A 21845-nucleotide genomic window follows, 5' to 3' on the forward strand; every position below is an offset into this window, starting at 1 on the left:
AATCACACTCAATCCTAACATCTATCATGGTAGACATGTAAAATTTCATGGCATTTGGATGAGAGGAAGGCAATCAAGCAAAATCATGAAGTCAGATCAAATTCAAGTAAGCATGGTGAAAGTCAACAAACATGGGTCAACTTCAAAAAAATCATATCAATTTGAAAACAGAAGAGAAATGAATGAGATTAACACCAATGCAAAGCTTGAGATGTCTAGTTATCACATATGAAATTTCATGGTCATACAATAAGATTTGAGAATTTCACAAAAGATTTGGCAAGGCCTAGCACAAAAAGTCAACAAATGACCAAGTATGGAAGAAAATTCTCAATCAAATAGAAAACAGCAAGATTAATTCCAAGAAAATTCATACATAAACTAGACATGTGATAGATGATTCATGCAAAATTTGGGATCATTTGGATAAGAGGAAGCATGTGAACAAAAATTGGGAAAATACATGATCATGGTATAGCACCAAATGTAACACATAACTTCAGAAAATCATAACTCTCAATCCACAAATGATAAATGCACAAACTTTATATGGAAATGAAGGTCAATGTGTCTAGTTTCACCACAAAACATTTCAAGCTCATAGGATATGTCATGAGTATTTCACAAAGAGAATGGCACAAGGTATCATTTTGGCATACATGTTGGGAAAACAATTATCATTAAAAATCCAGACAATGAAAAATTAATTAAAATTCACAATAAAATAGAGGACACATTCATGAGTATGAGGAAAAAATTTCATAATTTTTGGAGTTAAAATGAATTAGAAATAAATTATGGAAGTTGAGTGATATTTGGATGAAACATGAGCAAATAAGCATGGCATATGGGGTCAAAGCAAAGTCAACCGTGGCAAATTTGTAATTCCGGGCTCACTTACTGAAACTATGCGTTTTGGGGGGGAGGGAACGAAATGTTCCTATTGGCTCCCAGCCAATGGAACAGTAAACACCAATGATATTTCAAATTTTCTGTTTTTTAGAAACCCTAGGTTTGCAAACAGCAGGGCAAGCTCATGGTATCATGTTCAGCTTCATCAGTCGATCAAAACCAACAACAATGATCATATAACAAACCAGCATCCATGACCAAATACAATAAACATCAACATGTGGATTTTATGAGCAAGTTCAAAACAGCAGCAAAGTATATTCATCATCCAATGTTCAACATCATCAAACCAAGCAGAACAAACATGGCAATGGTAATGTTCCTACTGCAACCAAACAACAGCATACAACATAATCGAATGGATTTTCATGGCAATGTAAGGTTTAATAGCAGGGCATTTGCTCATGTTCAACCACATCAAACAAACATGATTCAACCAAACCACACAACAGCATAGCAAGAACTTCATCATGCAGCACCAACCAATAAACAAAGCAAAACATGGATCATGGGAAATCTGGACAGAGCTAGGTTTAAATGCAGCAGTATTCATCAAATTCATGTTCATGGTTCATCATCATCTGACAGATTTCGAGCAAAACACACAATGGCAAAGCAAGCAGCATGATACTAGCATCTAACAACCACATACCAAATGCAATTCATGAGGGTTTTCTGGACAGAGTGCTTGGTTCAAATAACAGCAGCAACAACATCATACAACAGCACATAAACAGCATGGAAGAAAATCCTCATGATTCAAACATCAGCATAGCATTATCAGTTAAAATGAGCACTAACTCAAAAACACCAACATCAAAACATCATTAACCAACAACAAACATAAGCATAATCATGGGAAATTCTGGGCATGGCATAGGTTTGGACAGCAACATACATTCATGTTATCAGAACAAAATTTGACCAGTATGGCAAACAGCAAGGTGTTAACAATGTTCATGCAACATTTGAGAACAAAAGAACAAAAATGATCATGAGGGTTCCAAAAGCTGCAGCAGGGTTCTATGGTTTTAGAAACAACAGCATACAACCATCATCATCAATCAAACAGCAACCAAACAACAGCACACAATATATGACAAACAGCAACCAAAACATATGAGCTGGATTTCTGGAAGAAAGTAAAGGGTTTCAAAACAGCAACATTCATCAACATCATGCAAAATCACCAAGAATCAACATGCTCAGAAATCAACCATATGCATATCAATAGCTTCATCAAACTAAATACAAGCATCATATAGCAATGGTTTTCATGAAATCACAACCATGTGAGCAAATCGATGGGAAATAGGTTTGGATGCAAAAATGAAAACTCAGATTTCTCCCTCATGAGAGCACCATTTTAAATGAAATAAAGTGCATTGAAACAAGCATACCAAAACCTATCTAAAACATCTCATGATTTAGGAAATGGTGAGGGTCGGTTACTTACTTGATTTTTAAGTAATGGAGGAAACAGTGTTGTTTGGAATGATATGAGCTGAAACAGAAGAAGATAATGCTTGGCAAAGTTGAATACTTGAAGAAGACCAGCTCAGTGATGCTCAGAACCTTGTAAATCTAGATCCACCATTTCATGTCTATGAAGAGAACAGAGCAAGAAGATGGCTGCAGGTGATGAATTGTGCTTGGAAAAGCTTCAGGATATTGTCTAGGTCATGGAACACTCAAAAGCTGCTCGAGTATTTTGGAGTTTTTTGGCAAAAAAGGAAATCGAGCCAGAATGGGAAATGAGAGAATGTGTATATTTCTGTGATGGCTGCTGTGTCTAGGGTTTCCAAATGTCAAAAAAATGCACTTTATATTGTCTGTTTTAAATTGGTTTAAGAAATGGTAAGTTGGTTTAGCTCTAATGGAATGATTTGCATTTTTGCTAATTGGCACAAAAGTGAGAGAGGAGGTGTAGTGGCTGGTCGAGTGGGCTTGATACCAGGCTGGAAACAGACCAAGTTTTGCTGTTTTGTGTTGTACATGAAATGCTGTACTTGCCTTGTTTGAATGAAGCTAAATGCACATTTTGCCAACTTTGCATTTTAGGTCAAAATGATGGTAAAATAGTGGTATGGTTATGATTTTAAGCTTGAGGCAAGTCACAAATAGGATATGAAACATTTCCCAATTGGCAAAATGATGAAAAAGTCCATAAATCAAAAAGTCAAAGTTTGGTCAAACTTTGAATTTAGATGAAAGGTCCAAAAAATGCCATTTTGATTGGTAAGGTTTTAGGTCATGAAATTTATTTTTTTGGAAAGAGGATGAAAAATGTGGTTTGTAGGAAAAAACCCCACCAAATTTGGCCTTATGGTTTGAGAGATATGGCTTGTTGAAGTTCAAAAATTGGTGAAAATGATTTGATCATATCTTGACAACCACACATGGGATTTGGGAGTTCTTGGACTTTTTGAAAATGGGAAGACAAGATCTTCAACTTTCAGGTTGGGCAAAAATTCATTTGAAGCTTGTATCATGATGTAAGTTTAAGATCAAGAAGTTTCCATTTTTGGCAGTTGAAATTACAGGTCCACTTTCTATTTCTGGAAAATTTTCTGTTTGACTTGATTTTCTTCCATGATGAGGTTTGACATGATAGATGAGACTTGTACAAGCATGAATGAGCTCCTTCAAATCAATTCTATCCATCAAATCATTGATTAAATCAACTGTTGACCAAGTTTGACTTTTCTAGGGTTTTGGATGACTGAACCACTTCTGATGAATTCCAAACCCTAATTCCTTGAGAACTTGACTTCAAATGATGTCTCAAGATGTATGAACCTTTGATTATTGATCATGGTGCCCAAATTCTGCAAGAATGGCCACCATCCATTGCTTTGACTGATCAATGACTGACTTTGACCTAATTGCTGATGATTGCTTCAACTGCAAGCAACAAGGTTAGACTGACAGTATTTTTGTACTTTTTGAATGATAAACATATGAAAGCAAAGATATACAAATGCAAAGTATGCTTGGTGATCAAGAATCAAACCTACAAGGCAATCTACCCACTAGGAGGGGACAAAGGCATGCAATGATCCTTGAGGTTATGATATGAATGATATGGGCCATGAGGGATCTTAGGGCCCAAAATTGGGGTCTTACAAATACCAAAGAGAGAATATATGTCATCGGTTAGGATGAACATATCAAGGATAAACTCAAAGTAGGGGAAGAAAATATATGTCATCTGTTAGGATGAACATATCAAGGATATACTTCCTGGGAAACGTGAAAACAAATTTGTTGGGGAGAAAAGGGGTTACTTTTGCCGGGTATTGGGAAAGAAGTAACAAATTGCAAACTAAGAAGAATATTACCAGTTACTGGGTAATAGACTCTTAGGGGACCAAAAGTATCTATCTAGGTAGGATCTAGGAAGAAATGACCAATCAAGACTCAACCCAAAGAGGATATAACTCAATGGGAATGGTTCCATCTAGATAATCAACTGGGGAGGAAACTAAAATAATAATCATCCATGAGGAAATAACTCTGTGGGGAAAGGAGAAAGGTTAAAGTCTTTCTGCTTAGGGGGATGACACTCTACAATTGAAAGAGGACATACACACCAAACCTGTATGGGGATAAAATACCACCATAACAGAGGATAAAAATCACAAGAATGAATCAATAGGTGTAATGATGCAATAATGAAGTTATATGAGTGTACATGTATATGTATATGTATATGTATATATGAATATTATGCTGACAAAATGATCACAAAGGATACACAATGTCGCTGGTCTGAATCATCGATACAATTCTCGACCAATCCACTAAAGAGGGAAACAACTGCTGGAGAAAATAGATTAACATTTCAAAGGCTCAACCCTAGCTGGGGAAGAAGGGAGGAGATCTGCTGAGGAAACTGCTACCAATTCTGCGGGGAATTTTGGGTCAGCACCATATCAAATGGGAGACAACCCTGCAGGGGAATAAACATAAATAGCTGCTCAGAAACCAGGAGGAAACTCTGATTGGGAGCAAATTTGATGGCAATTGATGGGGAACCAAATTTCTGTCGAGACCGTGCAAACTGCTGCAATGAAATGCGTACACTCCGCTGGGGAACAAACACAAACTCAGCTGGGGATAACGACGAACTAATCAGCTGGGGAAGTCAACAAACACCGGAGGCTTAAACATGCTGTCAGGGATGAAAGAGGAGTTACACCTTCTGCTTGGGAGAACCATTAATGCTTTACATTTAGGGCTTACTGCTTTCAAACCACTGTTGATATTCCTTTTAAATGAGATTGATTTCTTGAAATTAATGCTTTTATGTGTTTAAGAAAATATGATTTTGATTAAAAAAGTTATTTCAAAAAATGATCATAATAAAATTTATATCTATTTGGCTGAATTAAATAAGAGTAGAAACAATTGGATACAAGCTCAACTTTAGTTAATAGAATGATAGTCTGTAAATGACAAGACTCCATAGATCTTTACAAAAGCTAAAAATGTCAATTTACATGGAAAAGGGCTACATTGAATACAATGATCACTATTATTTCTACAAACTTTTGATGTCTACTGTGCTCTTGGCGACTATCGGGGATTAGAATCCGACAATGTGCTCAAGAAAGTCTTCAGAACTGGAGATCAGCATGATGCAGTTACTTGCCATAATCCCTAATTTTTGCATAAATTTCCCCAAGGTAGGGTACTCAATTTATCGGGATAACTCTTTTCTATTTTATGTCTCTAACTTTTTCCTGGACCACCCTTTCATGTTTTCAATCCACTAAGATGCTCATTTTTGCCTAAGTCGTCCTTTCAGGTTTTCAACTTAGTGAGTTGTTCTTTTTCTCTTTTTTAGGCGAAGTATTTCTTGATTGCATCTGCGTTCACAGGACGAGTGAACTCTTCACCATCCATAGTTGTAAGAATCAAAGCACCGCTTGAAAAGGCTCTCTTAACAACATATGGGCCTTCATAATTAGGAGTCCATTTGCCTCTAGAATCTGGTTTGAAAGATAGAATCTTCTTGAGCACAAGGTCACCTTCTCTGAACACGCGAGGTCTGGCCTTCTTATCAAAAGCTTTCTTCATTCTCTATTGATATAATTGGCCATGACACATGGCAGTCAACCTTTTCTCTTCAATCAAATTCAGCTGATCATACCTGGTTTGACACCATTCAGCCTCAGTCAACTTGGCTTCAATCAAGACACACAACTATGGGATCTCAACCTCTACGGGGAGCACAACTTCCATGCCATAAACAAGTGAGAAAGGGGTTGCCCCTGTTGAAGTGAGGATGGATGTACGGTACTCGTGCAAAGCAAATGGGAGCATTTCATGCCAATCCTTATACGTTACAACCATTTTCTGAATGATCTTCTTGATGTTCTTATTTACAGCTTCAACAACCCCATTCATCTTAGGTCTGTAGGGAGAAGAATTATAATGTGCAATTTTGAAGTCTTTGCAAAGAGCTTCCACCATATCATTGTTCAAGTTAGATCCATTATCAGTAATGATCTTGCTTGGCACACCATATCGGCATATGATTTGATTCTTGATAAACCCCACAACAACTTACTTAGTTACATTTGCATACGATGTCGCTTCAACCCATTTTGTGAAGTTGTCAATAGCCACTAAAATGAAACAATGTCCTTTCGAAGCTTTGGGCTCAATCATGCCAATCATATCAATTCCCCACATGGAGAAGGGCCATGGAGAGGAAATGACATTCAACAGTATCGGAGGAACATGAATCTTATCTTCATAAATTTGAAACTTGTGGCATTTCTTCACAAACTTGCAACAGTTAGATTCCATTGCCAGCCAATTGTAACCTGCTCACAACATCTTCTTTGCCATTGCATATCCATTGGAATGAGTACCAAAGGAACCTTCATGGACTTCAGTCATCAATAGGTCTGCTTTGTGTCTATCCACACATTTGAGTAGAACCGAAGTTTCTCTTATAAAGCACATCACCATTCAGGTACAAATTATCGGCTAATCTTCTCAAAGTCTTCTTATCTTTCAAAGAAGCCCCAGACGGGTAAATCTAACTTTGGAGGAAACATTTGATATCATAATACCACGGCTTTTCATCTTTGATCTCTTCAACAGAAAACACAAGAGCTGGCCTATCAAGACGCATCACAGTCAAATTGGGAACCTCATTCCAATATTTCACTACTATCATTGAAGCCAACGTTGCAAGAGCATCTGCCATTCGGTTTTCATCTTGAGGGACATGATGAAACTCAACTTTTGTAAAGAGAGTTGAAATCCTCCTCGCATAATCTCTATATGGTATCAAACCGAATTGATTCGTCTCCCATTCACCTTTGATCTGATTCACAACCAAAGTTGAATCTCCATAGACGTCAAGATACTTGATTCTGAGATCAATGGCCTCTTCAAGCCCCGTAATGCAAGCTTCATACTCAGCCATATTATTTGTACACTTGAAAGTCAATCTAGCTATAAACGGAAAATGTATGCCTTGAGGAGTAATGATCACTGTCCCAATGCCATTACCATACTGGTTAACAGCTCCATCAAATATCATGCCCCAACGGGAACCAGGTTTTGGCCCTTCTTCAAGCAATGGTTCATCACAATCTTTCATTTTCAAGTACAAAATCTCTTCGTCAGGAAGATCATACTGCACTGACTGGTAATCTTTAATTGGTTGGTGAGCCAAATGGTCAGCCAAGACACTACCCTTGATCGCTTTCTGAGATCGGTATTCAATATCATACTCTGATAACAACATTTGCCAACGAGAAATCCTCCCAGTTAAAGCAGGCTTCTAAAAAATATACTTGATTGGATCCATTTTGGATATCAACCAAGTGGTATGATTCAACATAAATTGACGTAGACGCTTAGTAGCCCAAGCCAATGCGCAACAAGTTTTCTCAAGCATAAAATACCAAGTCTCACAGTCGGTGAACTTCTTACTGAGGTAGTAAATTGCATATTCTTTCTTTCCAGTCTCATCTTGCTGACCTAGGACACAACTTATACTTTCATCAAGCATAGTCAAATACATGATCAATGGTTTTCCTTCAACAGGTGAACACAAAACCGAAGGCTCAAGCAGATATTCTTTGATACTTGTCGCAACCCGAAAAATACGGAGGTGCGAAAAAAACAACCGGCGAAAGAAAATGACAGAAGAGTCGCCACCGTGCGTTATTTATCCCAAAGGAGGGAAAGGAAACGCTCGAAGTAAACCTGGAGAAAGGAAAGGAAAAGACAAGGTCTCGCAACCAAATCTTGGGTCCGGGAGTCGATTATGCGAAGGGAAGGTATTAGCACCCCTACGCATCCGTAGTACTCTACGGGATCCACTCTTGTTGTTTCTTGTCTAAAAGGTGTGTATGTTTATCTAATGTACTATTTACTAAAAGGGTCAAGAGAAAAATGACTCGCACAGATATCGCATCCACTGCATACGTATCTCATCTGGAATGAGAATCAGAGTCTTCGTAGCTCGGGTACCTATGGGTGAAAGAGATGAGTGTGCTCGCTAAGACATCGCATCTTATGCCTACGTATCTCATCGGGAATGAGAATCAGAGCAAAACGTAGTTCAAACTAACTACGGGAACAAGGGTCTCGATTGCAACTAGGGCAAGAGAAAAGGAAAGTCTCGATCGCAACGAGGGCAAGAGAAAGGGAAGGTCTCGATCGCAACGAGGGTGAGAGAAAGGATCGCAACGAGGGCGAAAGAAAACAAGGATTAGTTGTTAGTCGTTAGTCAAACTCGGCAAGACATCGCATCTTGTGCCTACGTATCTCATCTGAACATGAGAATCAGAGTTGCCGTAGTTCGGCTACACGCACGCCAAACAAACAACACACAAGCAGGCAAACATGGAGCCTGAATGCCAATCATTGGACTTACATCAGCATCCGAACCAAAACACACACAAAAAGGCAAACGTGGAGCCCGAACGCCAATCACTGGACTTACATCGGCATCCGAAACAAAACACACGCACACTGGAACCCGAATGCCACTCGATGGACTTACATCAGCTTCCAAGCACACAACAACCAAACAAGTTAATAGGGAGTCGGGAACTCGAGCCTATAACTGTCAAGCACACACACAAAAAGAAAGAAAAGGTGCCCGGAGTGGTCTCGCACGACCACCTGCCTACATACCTCGTCTGGAACAAGGATCAGGGCGATGTAGTTCCCCTACATAGGGGTTGCCATCTGAACATGGACTTAGAGAAGGAGGACACCAGTTGTGTCAAAGGAGAGTGGGCGATGTGTTCACGTCCTAGCAGTAGGTGTCGCAGCTCGCTGAATCGAGTCTTAGGCAGTTACCTCTTTGCAATAGAACGGACTACATGCCACAAGATCGGAGACGCTCGGAAAGGTCTAAAAGAAAAGGGGGAAGCTCTGCCCTAGAGTTGTCATGCAATATGTACTTAGGTATTAGGATTTACAAATGGGAATATCTACCTAATGTTGGCATGCAAAGAATATGGGAATTCTACCTATGTTATCATATAAAAGAATAAGGGAATCCTACCTATGTTATCATACAAAGGGTTCTATCTAACGGGTGCTACCTAATCGGAGCAAGAATCGACGAATGGAGCAAGGAGAAGTGTTAGGGATTAGGGTAGATGGCGATGCATGAAGCAATCGACTTACAAGGTTGATGGCGATGCATAAAGCAATCGACTTACAAAAGGGTGGATGAATACGTGCTGGTTCTGTTAGGTTTTGAAAAATGATTACTCGACGTTGGATCGAGGTTTTGGTCTTGTTTTGAAATGGTTATCGAATGTTCCTTTTAGTTCTTGTATTAACAGATGAATAAAGAATGAAAGAATACATATTATACATTTCATGGGAGAGGGATACATTTGTTATGAATGGGGGTTGACATGGCAATCAAGCAATATAAGTATATGCCTCATACACCATACAAATAGGCCACAGTTAATCAAACAGTTAAGATATGAACAAGTATATAATCGAATCAAATAATCAAAGAATGAAATAATAAAGCATTAAACAATGTATGAGTGTAAGTGCGAAGGAACCGGCTCATTGTAAGAAAGCCCAAGAGTAAGCTATGTGAGGTCGATGGCGATGCTTAAAAAGCAATCGACTTACAAGGGTGTAAAAAATGGGCTCGATATTAAATCGAGAAAAGTATGATTTTTATAGTTTTAAAAATGGTTTTGAATGAAATGGTGAAATTAAAAACAACCAAACTTATGTTATGAAACTATGAGTATCGGAGAAATGAGAGTATAACATAAACATGAAGGATAAAAGAGAAAATTAAATGCCGCAAAAAAACCAAACATGCTACACACAGGTATCGAACCCACTATTAAGAGGGAGATAACCAACTCCCTTCCCGTCAGGCCATAAGCTGCTCACTGGAAAACCAAAGCTCACAAAAACCTAAATACCAACCGTGACCCTCCAAGGAAAAAAAGAACAAACAAAAAGGCCAACTATGGACCGCATGGATTAAGTTAGCCCAAACCCCACGAAGCAGTGGCCAAGATACAAAAAAAATAAAAAAAATAAAAGAACAAAGAGCCCAACGGTCACCCTAGCCACATGGCTGTTGGGTGACGAAAACGTAAAACCTTCTCACAATAATACCAACCGGCGGTATTGATGAGAAGCTGATGTAGTAGAAAGCCACACAAGTCCCAATGGCACAGCAAATGAGCAATCAATAAAAGGTTTCAATCATTTTAAATGCAGAAAAAATAAAATGAAATGCAAAGGATAATCACAAGTCCCAGACTATTTTCAGAGAAAGCAAACCTTCACAACTTGAGGAGGTCCGAAAGTGAGTAATCGCGACAACAACGAAGGTCGGCGACGGAAATGAAGCCCGACCGGAAAGCAACAACAAGAACCGTTGACGAAGGGGTCAACGACGATTGGACGGCTGACGCTTGAACCTTTCACTCTTTCGCCAATCGAATCCCAACGGTGCACTCGAAACTCGCCTTCCTTGCCTCTGGTGTGAGCTTCGTCCAACGGCGGTGAAAAAAAGGTCTAGGGTTCTTTAGACTTTTCCTCCTTCACCTTCGTTGATTAGGGTTTTTTTTTCTTTTTTCTCGCCGCTATCTCCTCTTTCTCCCTTCTAGGGTTTCATGAATAGTAACCCCTTTTTATACAGGACCCCCCTCTTTCCTCTGCTGCGTTTTCTGCTGTGTAGTGGAGCCTTCATACGGAGGATGTTAGGGAAATTTTGTCCTCTTTCAGCAGGTGGTCCCTCTCTTAGGCTCCTCAACCTTTACCGTGAGTAACAGGCAAGTCACTACTGTAAATTTTTTGACACACTTGAAACAAACGGAACGTGACGCTTATGGATTATTGGAACGGGATTGTATCAATCCGTAACTGTTATTGTTGATACTTGCAGGAAATAAAGATATAACAGACGTGACAACAGGAACTGGTTTGGTTGTGCATGAGAACACTGCCGCATTGGTGTGAACATTTGTCTGGGCTTCAACTCCGGAATTTGTCACATGATCTGCTCCATCATTTTTCAAGGTTTCCCCCAAGGTTGGTGTTTCAATTTATTTAGTATTTTGAATCAAAGAAAGAGCTTCTTATGGTTAACAAATGCATTGGCAGTTATTGGATTGTTTGCTGCAAGTGTAACGACGACATCAAAACTATGACAGGATTCTGGGTGTCGATTTTCATTTGACTTTGCTTAGGTACTTTAGGGGTCTTTGATATATCTTTTTTTTGTTGACAGTATTGGAACCATTGTTCTGCCACCTTCTCCAGATGCTGATAGATCAATTGCAAGAAGCACGACTCAGTTGGCCCGACATCAAGATGCCGATTCTTCAAGGATTTTTTGTACGCCAATAGCGTGGTCCAATCTCTGAATTCAGCCTCATCTGCAGCTCATATATATGGTGTTGGTATAAAAGCCATCCCTTCAATATGATTTCAAATTAGAAACAATACAAGCTCCTTTGACTGGTTTCTTCTTCATTGATTTGCAGTTCATATCACACCTGGATTTTTCCCAAAGAGTCTTCACACACTAAATTTGTCAAGAAACAAGATCAGCACCATTGAGGGCCTCAGAGAATTAACCCGATTGCGTGTACTTGACCTAAGTTTCTTTTCAGCTTGAACTGACCCTGTCTTGTTGGACTGGATCTGCTAAACCGTTAGTTGAGTTATGTTAAAACAACTTTCCATAAATTTATGTTAAGTGAATTAACGGCTGGTTAACTGCAGATCTGAATTATTATGCAGGGCTTTGTGTTAGGAATGGATTTACAGGTCATGCGCTGGTGTTCCAACCCTTGGAAAATGGTGCAGGTTACATATTTGGCTTGATTTTGTGTCCCACCTGTGCATGTTAATGGTTCATGGTGTAGAATTCATGGAAAGCCCTTGCTGAAAGTGGTTTTAGGTTGGCTGATATGAGTTTGGAAGATCTTTGTAGGCTATGGATAGGTATTTGTTGAAAATGCCCTGTTTCATTTCTTGAGCCGTGGTTACATCAAAAGGAACAAAGCACTTAGCTTGCTGATCTAATTTTTGGCTGATTTGTTCTCTGCAGGTTTTGCTTGAACTGATGTGAATGGGTATGGGTTGTTGTGCTAGGTTGAGCTGCTGGTTAAGGGATATTTAGGTATCCACCATTCTGCATATGCACACCCTAATCAACATGGATTGCACTTGACTGCATGGTGTATGGCTGATGCAGGAAATTGAAACACCTCATACCAGATGTTTCCTTGCGCACGAATGCATTCTCCGTGGTCTTCTATGTTAGGAAGTGTCGTCATGTAGATAACTCTCTTCCTGTACTGATTTGTGCTGGTAGTGTCAATGGTTTAAATCCCGGTCTACAAACTTACAAGGCTAGCCAGCATGGAAGACCTACTTAGGATGCCATAAATGTCATGGTTTGCTGCTAATTCCTGTTGTTGCTCTAAAGGTAAGTTTCGCAACATGGTTGGATTTCAGGTTGCATCTTTTAATGACTCGGGTTTATGCAGGTACGCGAGCTTTGTCCTATCATCCATTTCGCACAGCGGTACTTTGGCATCTTCATGATAAATACTGGGAGTTTTAACAACAATCATCTTCCCAGAAGTGCAAAGGACTTTAATTCGTTCTCTCTTAATCCCCGAGACTTCGCCGTCTATTCAAGTGATGACAGGATCCTCCAACCAAACATGTGAAGGTGAGAAAAACAAGAAAGGGGGGTTTGAATTGTTTGAAAAATAAGCGCTTTTGCAAAATGAAATCACACAATGATTTTATACTGGTTCGCTTATAACACAAAGCTACTCCAGTCCACCCGGCCAAGGTGATTTCGCCTTCAACAAGGACTTAATCCACTAATCTTGAAAGATTACAAACAACCCCTAAGAGAAAAGAAAATCTCTTAGTCCTCTCAAGTCTACAGACTACAAAGAGTCACTTGAGGAAAACAAATAAAAATAGATACAAGATGTGTAATCTAGAATGCTTCTAAGAAAGCAAATATTACAAACTTAAGAACAAATTTTTCACTTGATAAGCAAAAGCTTAGTGAAAATCTTTGAAGAACAAAGATGTTTTTCTTGAGCGTGATATAATTTCAGTATAGTTTTGGCTAGTGATTTCTTCATGTTTACTGAATGAGATTTCTTCTCTATTTATAGGAGTTGAAGTAGAGTTGAAGTAGCGTTGAATCTGTTGGATATTGAGATGTAATTACGCCATTCCATTAATAGCTTCTGCAGTAGACTTTTTCACTTAGAAGTGACTACTTACCACAATTAGTATCTTCTTTCTTGGAAGTGGAGATTAACGTCTCTTTCTAATTGAGGAAATCCATTTGCAGAACTTTAACTTGGCTTAAACGTTACTTCATCATGATTAACAATTCTGATTAGAGTCTTTGTGTATCTGGAGAAATTGGCTTCTGATGTTATTTCTTGAATGTTCAGATGGCGCTGATAACTTCAGAGTTTGCAGAAGACATTTGTTCAGAGTCAGAGCTTCTAGACTTTACTTCATGTTCAGATGCTTCTGATACTTGCAGTTTTGTCCAGAGTTTAGAGCTTCTTGAATGAGATTCCTCTTTAGATGCTTCTGATACTTGAGATTTTGCATCTGATCTTGTTTTGCATCTGATGACATCATCAGATTTATTTCTTCTTTCTTTAGAACCCTGCACACTTAGAAACTTTTCGTTAGGGTACCACTTTTGGTTTCATCCTTTGTTATCATCAAAATCATGGAATCTATTGTAGAACTATTTTTGTTCTTACAATCTCCCCCTTTTTGATGATGACAAAACAAATAAAAATTATCAGATGAAACATGAAAAATATTAGATCAGATAGACAAAAGCTCCCCCTGAGTTAGTACTAGGGAGTTCAGAAGTTCTTACCAGAGCTTTCCAAGTAATTAGGTTTCTGAAAACTTTCTGCAAATGCTTAACTTTAAAGTTAGAGTTATTTAATCAGAGCTATTATTTAATCAGAGCTATTTATATCAGAACTATTTCTATAATTGTTGCAGAATGCTTAAGGTTTTAGACATAATTTTCATCAGAGCTATTTAATAATTTCTCCCCCTTTTTGGCATAATCAAAAAGGCATAAAAAATAAAAAGAATAATAGAGAGAAAAACACTTCATTAAACAGCACAAAGGCAAACAGCAGTCAAAAAACAACAGATTCAAAGAAATATCAGAGCTAAAAAAAAGAAAAAGACAGAAGCAAAAAACACTAGGCAACCAAGATAAATCCTAAGTGCCTAAGGGTTTGGAGGAGGAGGAAGTCTCTGTAGTAGCATGGCAAACATATTCTGGAGGTTTTCATTCAGAGCGTCTTGCTTGTCCATCCTTGCCCGGAGCTCACTCTGATCTTGCTTGATCTCTTTCTGATCTTGCTTGATCTCCTTCAGAGTGTTAAGAATCAGAGGGATCGCAGAGGAAGACTCCCCCTGAATCAGAGCCTGCTGAGTTTCAGCTTCAGCAGCAGCTTGGGCTTCTGCATCTGCTTTAGCCTTGGCTTCAGCTTCCTGAATTCTCAGAAGTTCTGCTTCTTTTGCCAGGCGTTCTTCTTCCAATCTCTTAGCTTCTTCTTCAGCTTCCTTAGCCAATCTTTCTTCTTCTAATCTCTTGGCCTCAGCTTCTCTAGCCAGTCTCTCTTCCTCTAACCTTCTGGCCTCAGCTTCTCTAGCCAGTCTTTCCTGGAGTCTTTCCTCAGAGTCTCTGATGTAGCCATTTCTGACTTGTTCAGAGATACTCTTCAGCCTATAAGACTCAGAGGTCATCCAACTAATAACTCTGTTCCAGTGTGTCCTAACAGATTTAGGATCATCACTGACTTCAGAATTTTTAGCCAGAGACTTGATCTTCTGGACTGAGGATTCTGCAACCTGTATAATGGCCTCCTCAAGGGTAGGTATGATAATTTTAGGTTCAGGTTCAGGTGAATGAGGTGGAGAGTTTTGAGGGCTGAGATTTAGAGGTTGAGGTTCAGTTTCTGGTTCTGGCTGGGGTTCAGATTCTGCTTCTGGTTGAAACTCAGAATCTGGGTCTGGTTGAAGACTGGGGGATGAAGCATAGAGTGGGTTTACATCTAATGGGTCAGAGTCTGGGCTAGGTACAGCGGGAATTAATGGTGGAGTGATATAAGGTTCAGATGGGCGAATTACAGATGGTTGAGTTTCAGAGGGTGTGGTGGTTGTTTGTGGTGGAAGGGAAGTTTGATTTTCAGAGGTAATGGTGGTTGTTTGTTGTGGAATAGAAGTTCGGAGGGGAGAGGTTACTTCAGTTTGTGTTTGAGTTTGTGGGGCGAAATTTTTAGCATAAATTTCAGCTATTGTTGGGGAGTTTGGGTCAGAGTGTTCTTGATCAGAGGATTCATGATCAGAAGACTCTTGGTTAGAAGAAGGAGAAAGGTAAGGGGGTGATTCATACTCAGAGGATGATGAAGAGCTGTGGTGATATAGTTGATTAGGGTCAGAGGTTGTTGTGAAGTTACGGGCAATTTTTAGAACAGGTGGAGGTTGAGAGGTTCTAATGGTTGAAGGAGGAATTTCTGAGGTTGTAAAGATGGGAGGTGTTGGGAGAGGAGTAGAAGAAGCCATTACAGGTACAGAAGTAGCAGGAGGAATGGACTTACCAGAAGAAGAAGAGACTTTCAGAGGAGCTTTGGTTCCAGAGGATTCTCCAGTTCTGGGTTTCTTTGCCTTCCTTGCTTCCTCAGCTATCTTCTTCTCAGAAAGGCCTCTTTTGTATCTGACCAGATCTTCTACAGAATCCAGACAGTCTTCAAGGCGGAAATCAGAAACGTCAATGCCTTCATCCAGACGATCCTGAAGGTAGATGGCAATGGCATCTCTGGGTTCATTCTTGAAGAACCTTTCAAGGCCATGAGGCATCTTCCTCTGATCCTTCAGAGCTTCCCAGGTCACATTCATAGTGGGCTTGACTCTGATGTCTTTGATGATTCCCATACTCCTCAGATTTTTGGCATTGAGAGGCTTTCCAACGTCAATTGCCAGATCATCCATACATCTGGTCTTCTCCAGAGCATCTACCAGTCCATGCTCAATGAAGATATCAGAGAGCAATCTTCCCAGAGGAACGTAGGATCTGGGCTTCATATTATTCCTGGTTTCTCTGACTGAATCCCTCAGATATCTGAAGAGGAGAACAGGGAGGTTGATTGGAATACCCTTCTGAATACAGTAGAGGATGCACTTCTGATCAGCATTTATATAATCTGAAGAGTTGGAAGCTGGACGATGATGGATTGTTCCCAGAATAATCTTCAACCAAACTCGGAGGTTCTGATGAAGCTCCTTGTTCTTAGAGGGGTTTCCTTCAACATTTGCTTTGAAGATTGTAGGGTTAATGACTTCTGTGATGCGCTTGGACCTTGGAGGAATGTTGTAAATCCTTTTACCTCCAGTTCTCTCCATGTTCAGCAAAGAGGCAATAGATGCTTCTGTGATGATGATCTTCACTCCCAGAACAAAAGAAACAATGAACTCATCATCAGCATCTGCACATCTCCAGAACTCTTTCACCAGAAGAGGATAGATTGGACCATACAATCTGTTGAAGTAGTTTTCCCAACCTTGCTTGCGAAGATCTTCAGTTAAATCAACGCCATTTCTTCTCAAATTCTCAAAATCTACCAGCGATTCACATAGAACATCCAAACCTTCAAAGGGAGTTGAAAGGTTTATGTGTTGTTCGCGTTCCAAAATGTGAGGTTCTTTGTAAACTGGGGTTGTGGTAACATCTACAACCATGGGTGTTTGAGTGTTTGAGGTTTGGGGGTTAGAAGCAGCTTCCATTTGTTGAGAGAAGTTAAAAACTTCTTGCTCTTGAGGATTCATGATGAAGATTGAAGAAGAAGATGAAGAACTGAGAAGGTTGCAGAGAAAACTTCGAGAGAGGGTTTAGGGTTTAAGAGTGAGTGAGAGTGATAAGTGTGTGAAATGTGAGAAAAGTGTTTATATACTAAGGGTAAAAACACATGCAAAACGACACACATACCAGCGTTAGCACAAAAACCAAAATAGCACGTTTGGGGGAAAAATGATTACAGCTCATTAATGAATGTCTAATCCCAACAGTAAGCACACTGCTCAAGGAGATTTCAAGCGTTCTGACCTTTGATTTCTTTTGACAGCCGTCTAGAAGTTCTAGGGTTAGACGCATGTTCCCCACGTGTTGATGTTTCTGATCTTCAGGAATACCAAAGGATTTCTGAAGATTTCTAACTCAGATATCTTCTTAACTTGGTAGAAGTATCAGAGTCAGAGGCAGAAGTATATTTGTTTTTATCAGAATCTCATTTTACATGTTCAGAGCCAAATTTTACTCAGGGCAATTTTTAATGTTCAGATTTTCTAATATAAAGCGAAATCTATCTTCAGCCAGAGGCTTAGTAAAGATATCTGCCCATTGATGTTCTGTATCAATGAACTTCAGCGTTACTATTCCTTTCTGAACATAGTCTCTAATAAAATGATGTTTAATTTCTATGTGTTTGGCTCTGGAATGCAAAATGGGATTCTTACTCAAACAAATAGCAGCAGTATTATCACAAAGGATAGGAATGTTACTCTCAAAGATTTGTAGATCTTCTAGCTGATGTTTCATCCAGAGCATCTGAGTTGTGCACAGTGATGCTGAGATGTATTCTGCTTCTGCAGTTGATAGAGCAATTGTTGACTGTCTTTTGCTAGCCCAGGAGATTAAGTTGTTTCCCAGAAGCTGGCAATTTCCAGATGTACTTTTTCGTTCTATTCTATCTCCTGCATAATCTGCATCACAATAACCAGAAAGCCTATACTCTGATGTTTTCTCATACATCAGGCCCAGGTTAGGAGTTCCTTTCAGATACTTAAGAATTCTCTTAACAGCTGTTAAATGAGATTCTCTAGGATCTGATTGGAATCTGGCACAAAGACAGACGCTGAAGAGAATATCAGGACGAGTAGCAGTCAGATAGAGAAGAGAGCCTATCATACCTCGATAGAGCTTCTGACAAACCTTGTTGCTTACCTCTTCCTTCTCCAGAATGCAAGTTGGATGCATGGGAGTCTTTGCAGAATTGCATTCAGACATATCAAACTTCTTTAGAACGTCTTTAATGTACTTGCTTTGATGAATGTACGTGACTTCTGGAGTTTGATTGATTTGAATTCCCAGAAAGAACTTTAGTTCTTGCATTAGACTCATTTCAAATTCTGCCTGCATTAACTTAGAAAATTCTTGGCAAACAGAGATATTAGCAGAACCAAAAATAATGTCATCAACATAAATTTGGCATATCATGAGATCATTTTTATGATTTTTACAGAAGAGTGTAGAATCAACTTTCCCTCTGATAAAATTTTGTTCCAGAAGAAAATTACTTAAGCGTTCATACCAAGCTCTGGGAGCTTGTTTAAGTCCATATAAGGATTTCTTAAGTTTGAAAACATGTTCTGGAAAATTTGAGTTTTCAAAACCAGGAGGTTGATTTACATACACTTCTTCTGAAATATAACCATTTAGAAATGCACTCTTGACATCCATTTGGTATAATTTTATAGAGTGATTAATAGCGAATGATACAAGAAGACGAATAGACTCTAACCTTGCGACTGGAGCAAAAGTTTCATTATAATCAATACCTTCTTGTTGACTATAACCTTGAGCTACCAGTCGTGCTTTGTTTCTGACAACTTCTCCTTTCTCGTTCAGTTTGTTTCTGAAAACCCATCTGGTTCCAATGACATGAGTGCCTCTGGGTTTAGGAACAAGATCCCAGACATCATTCTTGGAGAATTGATCTAACTCTTCTTGCATAGCTGCCACCCAATCATTATCTTGAAGAGCTTCATCACAGGACGTAGGCTCAATCAGAGACACTAGTCCCAGAGGAATATCTTCAGAAGTTCTGAAGGTAGATCTGGTTCTAACAGGTTCATCTTTGTTTCCCAAAATCAAGTCTTCAGATACGTTGCTACGACTCTTGACTTTCCTTGGAATTTCTGGAGATTTAATTTCTTCAGAGTCTGGAGTGACAGGTGCTTCTGGAGTTTTCTCAGATTCTACCAGAGTGATCTCTAAATCTGCAAACTTTTCAACTAGCTTTGACTTTTCAGGGTCAAGCTTATCATCAAATCTAACATGAATTGATTCCTCCACAATTTTGGTTTCTGTGTTGTATACTCTGTAGCCTTTAGAGCGTTCTGAGTATCCTAACATAATACCTTTCTGTGCTTTGGAATCAAACTTGTTCAGATGTTCTTTAGTATTTAATATAAAACAAATGCATCCATAAGGATGAAAATAAGAAATGTTGGGTTTTCTTCCCTTACACAGTTCATAGGGAGTCTTATCCAGAATAGGTCTAATAGAGATTCTATTCTGAATGTAACACGCTGTATTTACAGCTTCTGCCCAAAAGTGCTTTGCTACATTTGTTTCATTGATCATGGTTCTGGCCATTTCTTGGAGTGTCCTATTCTTCCTCTCTACAACTCCATTTTGTTGTGGAGTTCTAGGGCAGGAGAAATCATGGGATATTCCATTAGAATCAAATAATTCTTCAAAATCTTTATTTTCAAATTCTCCACCATGATCACTTCTGACTCTAATAATTTTAGAGTCAAATTCTTTTTGCACTTTAGAACAGAAACTGGTGAATACAGAGTGAGACTCACTCTTGTGCTTTAGGAATTTTACCCATGTCCAGCGGCTGTAATCATCAACGATTACTAGTCCATACTTCTTTCCATTGACTGATGCTGTTTTCACAGGACCAAATAAGTCAATGTGAAGAAGCTCCAGAGGCTTGGAGGTAGAAACAACATTTTTCTTTTTAAAAGATGTTTTTGAAAACTTTCCTTTCTGACAAGCTTCACACAGAGCATCTGAAGAAAACTTCAGTTTAGGTAAGCCTCTGACTAACTCAAGTTTAGTTAGCTGAGAAAGTTTCCTCATGCTAATGTGGCCTAAGCGTCTATGCCATACCCATTGCTCTTCGTGAACTGACATTAAACATTTAACATTTTGATCTTTTAAATCAGAAAGATTTATTTTATAAATGTTGTTTTTCCTCTTGCCTGTGAAAAGGACAGAGCCATCGTTCTGATTAATGGCTTTACACGTTTTTTGATTAAAGATTACATCATAACCGTTATCACTTAATTGACTTATGGATAACAAGTTATGCATTAAACCTTCTACATAAAGAACATCAGATATAGAGGGAAGAGTACCATTACCAATAGTTCCGGAGCCTCTGATCCTTCCTTTCTGATCTCCTCCGAAGCCTACAAAACCAGCGTCTTTAAGTTCCAGGCTTTGGAACATAGACTTTCTTCCCGTCATATGTCGCGAGCATCCAGAGTCCAGGTACCATGACTGGTGTCTGAACTTTGCTGCATAGGATATCTGCAACATAGATAATCTTATCTTTCGGTACCCAGAATCTCTTGGGTCCTTTCAGATTAGTTTTCCCAGAGTTTCTTACAACTTTGGGTCTTCTAGCATTTTTAAATTTGTGTTCTTGTGTGTGTGTATAGTGGTATGAAAAAGGTGATTTAATTTGGTTACTGGTAGAAGTTTTATCAGAATCAGAATCATACCCAATTCCCCTTTTATTATTCTGACCTACTCCATAAATCATGGATGCCATAATACTCCTATTTATCCCATTCTTCAGAAATTGTTGAAAGGCTTCTTCATACTTATAAATAATTTCATTTGAAGTTTGTGGTGCTTGAGACAACACTTCTTCTAATTTTAAGCTTTTTGTTTTAGCTCCATCTCTTTCTAACGTTAAAGATTTGATTGTATCTTCATGTGCTAGAATTGTTGTCTCAAGTTCACTACATTCTTCAGATTTTGCTTTAAGAAGACCTTTAATGCTTTTAACTTTTTGTTTTAATTTCTGAAGAGAGGTAAGAGTTTCTGATAAACATGATTCTAAGTCAGATCTAGAAAGTTCAGAAAATACCTCTTCAGATTCTTCATCTGAGCTGCTGGATGTGGTAGCCATAAATGCTACGTTGGCTTGTTCATCAGAGTCAGATTCTGATGATCCTGAATCACTATCGTCCCAGGTGGCCATTAATCCTTTCTTTGTTCTGAAGGCATTTTTCTTGAAGCTTTCCTTCTTAGAGTTATCTTTCTTCAGCTTGGGGCATTCATTTCTATAATGACCTGTTTCTTTACATTCAAAACAGGTAATATCTTTATTAGGTTTACCTTTTGAAGTTGACTCTGATCTATCCCCTCTGGGTCTTGATCTTCTGAAGTTGTTGTTGTTCCTTCTTTTCCAGAGTTGCTTAACTCTTCTGGTTAGTAAGGACAGTTCTTCTTCATCATCAGAGTCTTCAGGTTCAGAGTCGTCAGTATCTGCAGTTTCTGCCTGGAGAGCTTTGGT

Source organism: Lathyrus oleraceus, chromosome 1 (assembly GCF_024323335.1).
Source record: "Lathyrus oleraceus cultivar Zhongwan6 chromosome 1, CAAS_Psat_ZW6_1.0, whole genome shotgun sequence".
Taxonomy (NCBI): Eukaryota; Viridiplantae; Streptophyta; class Magnoliopsida; order Fabales; family Fabaceae; genus Lathyrus; species Lathyrus oleraceus.